The sequence below is a fragment of the Nuphar pumila genome, chromosome 13 (genome assembly GCF_984573655.1).
Source record: "Nuphar pumila chromosome 13, dmNupPumi1.hap1.1, whole genome shotgun sequence".
Classification (NCBI taxonomy): domain Eukaryota; kingdom Viridiplantae; phylum Streptophyta; class Magnoliopsida; order Nymphaeales; family Nymphaeaceae; genus Nuphar; species Nuphar pumila.
In genome coordinates, this window is record NC_143261.1 from 100,720,694 (window position 1) to 100,729,572 (window position 8,879).

At 44.6% G+C, this 8,879-nt stretch overlaps 1 long non-coding RNA gene across 2 annotated transcripts; it reads left to right on the plus strand.

Moving 5' to 3' along the window:
- Positions 1-1,054: 1,054 nt before the first annotated feature.
- LOC149819468 (uncharacterized) lies at positions 1,055-7,712 on the plus strand. Of its 2 annotated transcripts, none has more exons than XR_016427328.1 (3): positions 1,055-1,191; positions 2,466-2,553; positions 4,308-7,712. It is a non-coding gene; the product is annotated as an uncharacterized LOC149819468 (long non-coding RNA). The 2 variants fall into 2 exon arrangements; XR_016427327.1 differs by lacking the exon at positions 1,055-1,191 and adding an exon at positions 1,529-1,864.
- The last annotated feature ends 1,167 nt before the right edge of the window (positions 7,713-8,879 follow it).

Here is an 8,879-nt window from a genome sequence, read left to right on the forward strand (position 1 = left end):
TTAAGGCTGCCCAAACATTGAACTTTTTTTTATCATGAAGCAGGTAATCTCTGGGTGGGGTCACCTATAGCTAAGCCACTAGTCAATTGTAGTACCAAGATAAAGATACACTAGCTCACACGGGCTTCATACACATGGCTAGGTGAATTGGCTTAAGGTGTTCAAGCTGAAAGACACCAGGAGTTTCATACCTGAGATGTACTTCCCTTGCTGCAAGGTTGAAAGAGAAGATAAACTTGTGATTTTTTTTTTTTTGAGAAGCAATCTGGGGTTAGGCAGATCCCCACGAGTTACACAAGGTACCATTGGGTTTTGAAATCTCTCTTCAACTAAGTAATCTTGTAAAATCAGAATAAGTTGTAGCTTATCCTTCCCATGCAAGTCATTAACAATTGTCATTGAAGGCCAAAGGTTGAGCAACATTTTCAAAATGATCTTTTCTTCGATTGCACAAGCAAAAAGCTATGGATCTCTATGTCTTTTACGTGGGTCTTGAGTTTGAAACCTTGCTTTTAAAAGAAAACGAAGTCAGAATTTAAGATGGCTAATGAAAGAAACAAGTGGGGCAAAAAAAGACCAACTCATCGTCAGATGATCACGAATAATTGCCTACTATTTCTTTCGTTCCCTTTGTTTCATTCCCACCAATAAGAAAAGACTCCATGATGAGAAGGTTGTTCCATGTGTGAGAAAATGCATACATAAATCTATTCACAGGAAGGGTGGCATGTATAGATTTACATAGTAAAAGCCACAGTTTTAAAATCCAGTGACTCGTTCTTGATAGACTCGTGACTCGGCCGGTCATGTTAACTTTATATTTTATATAAAATATATAAATATATATACTATGTATATTTTATATTCTGTTACCAATATATTGTATATAATATGCATTACATTTGTAAAACCCACAACTTAAAAAAAAAAAACTTTAAGTGGTCGGATCCGACCCAGACCCGAGCCGAGTACCTGATACCCCTCTTCCGTGCCTATTTAAGGGGGGGGGGGGGGGCGGTTACTCACTCAAGAAAACCCTAAACCCCCCTCCGTGCATCTCTCTCTCCGATCTTCAAGCGTCGGGCACCCGACCCGACCGACACCCCCCGTCCGACCCTCTTCCCCCTGCTCACCCTCCCCGCCCTTGCTTTCTGGCGACACACAGCCCATCAACCTTCCCCCTCCCTGCAGGTAACACTCTCTCCTCTTTCGTCGCTCGCCCTCTCTCTTCTCTCTGGCCTCCCCTCCCCTCTCATTCGACCTCTGAGTGTCGGCATGCAACTCACCAGAGCCCTCGCTGGTGGTGCCGACCTCGCCGGCTACCTCCCCCGGTCCCTCCTCCCTTGCTCGTTCCCCTCTCTATCGCCCCCGACCCCCTTCCCATTCGGTAGGGATGGCAGTGGACTAGGGCGGGGCGGAGGACAGGGTCTCCACCCCCACCCCGTTTCAAAATCCGAACCTTCATCCCCATCCCCGCACGGGGATGAATTTCAGCCTCCACCCCCGCCTCCATCCCCGTTTCATGTCCTCCATCCCCTGTCCAAACAGGGGTGAGGCGGGGCCCCGTTTCCCCTTAGTCTATAGTCATCCCTTACAGGATTGAGGACGGGGCTAGGCGGAGATTGAGACGGGGATGGGGCGGGTCGGGGAAAAGCTTAAGTCCATCCCTGCACGGGGATAGATTTTAACCTTCATCCCCGTTTCATGCCCTTCATCCCCGGTCCAAATGGGGCAAGGCGGGGCGGAACCCCGTTGTCCCTCGATCCACTGCCATCCCTACCATTCAGAGAACCATCGTCGGACCCCTTGTGGGAGCCCTCCGCCGACATCGGTGCTTGCCCTTTCTTCGTCGGATGCCTCCCAGGTAAACCCCCCACCCTGTCTTCAAACTTCATCAAGCAGGGGCGAGGCTTCTGCCGTTTGACCATCAAGCAGGCAAGGTTGTCGCCCTGCCTCTCTGTTCTTGCCAGGCAGGGGTGAAGCCCCCTCCCATTTTAGACTTCCAGCAGGCAGTGGCTTTGCCCCTGCCTCTCTGTGTTTTTTTTTATCAGGCAGGGGAAAAGCTTTTCCCCTGCCATCGACATGGTCACGTTGGCAGGCCCCAGCCTCCTCTGGCTTCTGGAAGGCAGGGGCGAGGCCCATGTCGCTTTTCATTCTCCCTACAAGGGAGGGTACGCGACCCTCCCTTTGTCCTTCCTATCAGAGGAAGGATGTTGTTGCACCCTCCTCTTTTTTGGTCCAGCCAGCAGGCAGGGGCAGAGCCCCAGCCCCTCTCCCTCTTTGATGCAACAGACCGACATGGGCCTGTCTCCTGCCCCTGCTTCTTTTGACAAACCAGGCAACGGGTGAGGGTGCAACCCCTACCCCATCCCCCTTTATTGAATTGGCAGGTAGGGGTTGCACCCCTGCCCCTTTTTTTCTCTTCCATCTTATATCATACTAATCATGATGTTGTATCCTTGCAGCTTGTGCAACAGAGCCTTCTTGTGCCCCGCGGCCTGAGACCATCATTATATACACGCAAAATCGTGAGCAACCTCGCAACTCCTCAAGGTAGGGGAAAGTTACTTAAAGGACAATGAATAAATTAAAAATAAAATAATTAAAATAAAAAAGAAAGGATCATTGAAAATATATATGTATATGTATATCTATATACGTCCACCTTTAACTTAAGGACACGATTTTGCAATTCTTATTCTTTTTATTTTCTTATTTTTACTGCTCTCTGTTGCCACCGTGCTTGATGTGCACAAGCTTTTCTTTCCGCATTTACTTTCTTGTTTTTACTATTTTCTGTTGTTGCCGCCGCGCTTGATTTGCCCAAACTTTTCTTTTCACATTTACTTTCCCTTCTTTACTGCTTTTTGTCTTTACTATTTTTTTTACTTTGCCGCGACACTTGATGTGCATAGGCTCTTTTTGTATTTAATTCCTGACCTTACATTTTTGTCTTTACTTGTCTTTACTTTCCCGTTATCATTATCTGTTGTCGTCGCTCTTTATGTACATAGGCTTTGCTTTTGCACTTTTGTTTTTTGCCTCTTTCCTTGCCACCCTACTTTGGGCGTAAGCTTGCCTCTTGTGACTCCTCCCATGCAAGCATCGCAGAAACACCTACCAACTTCGCTCTTTTCAAGAAAGACGCAAAGTTGTATACATGTGCTTTAGTCTCAAGAAGAGAATTGCCCGTATGGGGCTTCGACTTCTTGAGCGCGTAGTTGTGCAAAGCCAAGCTGAAGCATTCTAGCATTTGGCTCCACCCTCAGTCGATGCACTCAAAGAGATATTTCGGATATGTGGCAATCCTAAAACATGTATGATATTATTTGTTTTGTAAAGATTTAGCATGCCAAACTTACTTGTTATACATCATGTTATTGAGAAACTCTGTGTTGGGTTGTCCTCGAGAAACCCATACCCCTATCACTGTAACCATACATTTAGACAAGTATGATTTTATGATGAGAGGTCATTGGTAACCTCAAAGCGTGTCATGTGCACTTGTTGAAACACATAAGAATGATGATGTTTCATCTTCACAGGCAAGATGCTCGAGTGAGTATAACAGACCACATCATATAGGATGGGGCGTTAGTTAAGTAACCCCTGATGTGCTCATTCGCCTCTTGTTTTCATCAAGGAAGATGATGGATGGTACAAAAACTCTGATGAACAGGTTGTTAACAACCACCCCTCAGGCAAATGACTTGGTATCCCCAGTTAGGGGATGAGATTACCAAAAATTAGCCTAGGTGGTAGATCCCATGGACTTCTGCAGAAGTACGATGCATCTGTAGCCACAAATGTCTTTGGGGAATCCTCTCTTGGTCATTGACCGTCTCCTTAGGAGCGAACTCAGCTAGCAATTTAAGGTATCATAAAATACATAGCATAAAAAATCTCATATTAGTCTTGACTGTTTTTACGTTTTGCGTCTGTGCATACTCACAGGCTAGTTAATATCGAAACAAAGAATATCATATTATCAATAACTGTTTGAATTAGCATTTTTTAGAATGATGAATTGTTTGCTTATAACCTGTGTCAGCTGATGATTGTTCGTTAATTTCTATCCGCTTGTAGAATTAATTATCTATGTTAGAAGTAGATTATTATCTGCATAAGATAATTGCTCATGCTAGCGTAGCTAAATTTCTGTTCTAAATTGTTTATCATGTTAATGTGGCTTAATTATTATTTAAACTGCTTATCATGCTAGCATAATATGTCCTGCTTTATTTTTTATTTCATATTGTCTCGCTTGCATACCTACCAATTTTTCGTGAAACTGACCCATTTTATAGGCGCAGGTGACGAATAGGTTTATCAGACAACCGATGGTGGGATGTGAGATGTCCTGAGACTTCACTTCTCTGCTCACGGTTTTGTGTCTGGGACACTTGTTTTAGCTAGAGTTTTGTATAAGGGGAAACCTTAACTTTTGTACAACAGATAGTTTTCATAATGAATATTTGGCTCACTAATTTTCTTGCTAAAATGTTTTTGATAATGATGTTTTGATGACGGATTTTTACGGTAACGTACTCAAAGTTGTCAACTTGTTTTGCTTTTAAAAAAAAATCATTTTTGCTAATAAAAACTCTGAAAAATGAAAGGTTTTCTAAGTATTTTAAAAAAGTTTTCAAGTTTGAAATTTTGAGGCGCTACAGCTTGGTATCAGAGCAGTTGAGGACAGTGAGTTTTGACCATCGAACATCTATATCGCGCTGTAAGTAAACCATCATGTTTTGAGTTTCCACTTCATGTTTAGACTAAATTGTTATGTATACTGTTCCAGTTTTTGTTTGTGAGATGAACTCTCTGATTGGTGTTGGTAGTGGCCTGAGTCATGGCGCGTGTCAGATGCGTGGTCGATCTGTGAAAGGTAGGGGCCTCTTTGTGAAAAGGGGTGGACGTACGACGTCCTGGTCGGATTATTGGATTAACCGACCACCCCCACCCACCTTTATGAATAGTTGGGGCTCCCTGCTACCAGTCGCTTACCAAGTACCATTAGTTTCAACATGGTCGGCGGTTTATGCACGAGAGGATAAACATGTGTAATTGCATGTACAAATTGACCAACACTTTGCATAAGGTGTTTTTGAGGAGAACATCCCCCTTGAGGTCCAAGAAGAGTGTGTCTTTTGTGGAGACATAGGGCACACCCTAGACACCTGTCTCCTAATGGCAGAGTACGAGGGGGCGACTGCAGCTCAGGGACTTGAGGACACCACTACCTCAGTCTGGGATGCCTCAGACCCACATGCAGCAGACGAACAACTACCACACCCTGCAATTACCATGGGAAATGCTTCACCCACTTGCACACATGCACCTGCCTCTCTAATCTACTTCTCTGACTCACCAGAGTATACACTTGCGACACTGCTCTATAGGCAAGAGACCCTTAGTGACGAGCTACCTCCCTCCACTGCTCTGCGCAGGTTTAGATGCATGGGTAATAAGAGGGAGTACTTTCGGTAGTTCACTCGCCATCCCTAGAGGAAGTTAGTACCTATCAAGTTTTGTATGCGAGTCTGCGAACTCCATTGAAGATAATTTTCCTTTTCAGCTTGTACACCAACATAGCTGGATTTTTGTATGAAATACTAATGTAATGTTTAACGTACTGCAGAATAGTATGCTTTTTGTTCTAATTTCTAGTATTTTTTACTAATGTGCATTGGTTTATTTACAAGGATGGTGAGGATCTCAAATGAGAACTCAACAAATGAGTGGTCCGAGTAGAGGAGATTCATGATGGATTCCTTTTAACACCCTTGTCAAGGCGATTAGGAGCCAAGTCTGCTTGCAGTGGGACCAGGTTCTTTCCTCAAAGATGATGTCGATCACGACCTATGAGAAATTTTTGAAGCTTAATCTGCCAATCTTCTCAGGCAGAGTGGACCCAGACATGGCTGAGAGCTGGGTCAAGGAGGTGGAACGAGTGTTCCAAGTCTTGTCAATCCCAGACAACAAGAAGACTCTTTTTGAGACTTTTCATCTAAAGGATGACGTTTGCGACTGGTGGGACACGACCCGAGAAGTACAATTTTTGGACGCCACTGTTATTCTCTAGGAGGCTTTCAAGAGGGCTTTCTTAGGAAACTGCTTCCCCCCTCATGCAAGGGAAAAGAAAAAGGTCCAGTTTTTAAAGTTGTGTCAGGGCAACCTGAGTACATCACCAAGTTTTAGCGGTTGGAGCGCTATTGCCCCAACTTATTCAAGGACGATTGCGAGAGAGACGAAAAGTTCATCTAGGGCCTGAAGGAGGGACTCCAGCACCGAGTCCTCGCTAGTATGCCCCAGACTTTTTCTACGACTGTAGCAGCAACAACCCTTCTGAGTGTGGACTGAGAGTGTTCGAAGAATGCGCAGGGTAGAAAGCCACTTGCGGCAAGTGGTGAGCAGAAGAAGAACCTCCCCGGTGGCCAAGTCAGGCGGCCACCCTTCTCGGTGAAGTCAGAAGGAGGGAAGAAGCATGTTCCTCCAGCAAGAAGACAACGTCAGCAGGGCAACTCGCCGCCCAGATAGCAATCCGGCAAGGTCTGCCCTAGATGCAAGTGACTGCATGCTGGGCAAGCGTGCCCTTGTGAGACAGGTGGTTGCCTGTATTATGGCAAGATGGGCCACTGCCACTACATTCGGGATCGCTTCAAGGAGGCTGACGACCTCAGGCGGGCTGGTGGTGTGCCCCAGCCCCCTCGACCACCTCAGCAGCGACAACAACAACCACGACCACCTCAGCAGCGACAACAACAACCACAGTCCAGTGGTACGAAGAAGGCTCCAGAATGGGTCTACGCTGCCATGATTAAGCAGTTGATCAAGAGAGAGCTTGTGCAAGGTACTATCATGGTCACTAACCAAGCGACCTTCACGCTTTTTATTGTGATGCCACACAGTCTTTTATTTCTTTAAAATTTGTTGAACAACTGCATATACTTGTAAAACACTTGAGTAATGCTCTAGATGTGTACAACCCGATTGGGAAAATCACAGTTTATGCTACCTATGTGCTAAATTTGGACGTAGTTGTGGCAGACCAACACTTGCCAACTTGCACTATCCTATTGGATATGACAGAATTTGACATCATCTTAGGCATGGATTGACTGCACATATATCATGCCAAGATCCATTGTCGAGATGGCAAGATTGTTTTGTCTCCACCAATCTTCTGAAGATGGAGTTTAGGGTTCCCAACCTTGTTCGTGTGAGTTGGATGATTTCATCGCTGAAGGTACAGAACTACTTACGAAAAGGATGTACCGCCTTCTTAGTTAGTGTCATCCAATATGATTTATAGCCTACTCCTATCAGCGAGCTAGATGTGGTTCACATTTTTTCAGACGTGTTTTCACAAGAGCTGTCAGGATTTCCTCTGCCAAGTGAGGTAGAATTCAACATCAAATTGTTATAGGGCACTGCACCAATTTCCAAAGCACCGTACCGAATGGCGCCTGCCGAACTTGAGGAGCTCAAAAAAATACAGGAGCTGTTGGATCAGGGATTCATTTGCCCTAGTATTTCACTTTGGGGAGCTCTCATATTGTTCGTAAAGAAGAATGACAGATCCTTGTGGTTGTGCATTGACTATCAAATGCTCAACCAGGCTATAATAAAGAATAAGTACTTATTGCTGCATATTGAGAATCTTTTTGACCAGTTGCAGAAGGTTAAGATCTTCTCAAAAATTGACCTTAGATTTAGGTACCATCAACTCAAGATTAAGGAAGATGATATCTCCAAGACAGCCTTTTAGACCAGATATGGGCATTACGAGTTTACCGTTGTGTCATTCAGACTCACCCCCCCCCCCCCCCCGTAACTTTCATGAATCTGATGAATAGGGTGTTCAAGCCTTTTTTGGAATCTTTTGTGATCATGTTTATCAATGACATCCCGATGTATTAAGAAAGCTGAGAACAACATCGTGAGCACTTGAGTATTATTTTAGAGACTTTGCGTAGGAAACTTTTATTCGCAAAATTTTTTAAATGTGAGTTTTGGCTTGAGGAAGTCATGTTTTTGGGACACATCATTTCCAAGAATAGAGTGTCCATAGATCCTGCGAAGATAGAGGTTGTGCTAAATTGGCAGCAACTGAGGAACATTCGTGACATCAGGAGTTTTCTTGGGTTAGCTGAATATTATCGAAGGTTTATCCAAGATTTTTCTAAGACCGCTCTGCCTATGACAAAGTTGCTGAGGAAGGAGACCAAGTTTGTTTGGGACGATAAATGCGAGGCTAGTTTCCAATTGTTGAAGGAGCGACTCACCATTGCTCCCATTTTGGCCTTGCCCTCGGGTCAAGGTGAGTTCGTGATCTACACCGATGCCTTTGGGTCAGGCTTAAGTGGGGTGTTGATGCATCACAAAAGAGTGATTGTGTATGCCTCGTGCCAACTTAAGATTCATGAGAAGAATTATCTGACTCATGACCTGGAATTGGCCACGGTCGTCTTTGCATTGAAGATTTAACGACATTACTTGTATGGAGAGCAATTAGAGGCCTTCATAGATCACAAGAGCCTTAAGTACTTATTCTATGAGAAGGAGCTGAACATGAGGAAATGATGTTGGCTAGAATTACTCAAGGATTATGACTTTACCCTTTCCTACTACCCAGAAAAGGTGAATGTTGTAGCTGATGCCCTCAGCCACAAGTCTTCGAGAATTTTGGTCAACCTACTCTACGCTGGGTGGAGACTGATCGAGGATCTGGTTGCTAGTACGTGGTGTTCGTTCAAGTTATCGAACATGATGGTTCAATCCGAGCTACTCGCAAGGATCATTGTCAGGCAGAAGATTGATGCACACTTTGAAAAGTTGAGGGCCCAAGTGTTGCAGGACTGTACTCCTTTCTGTCT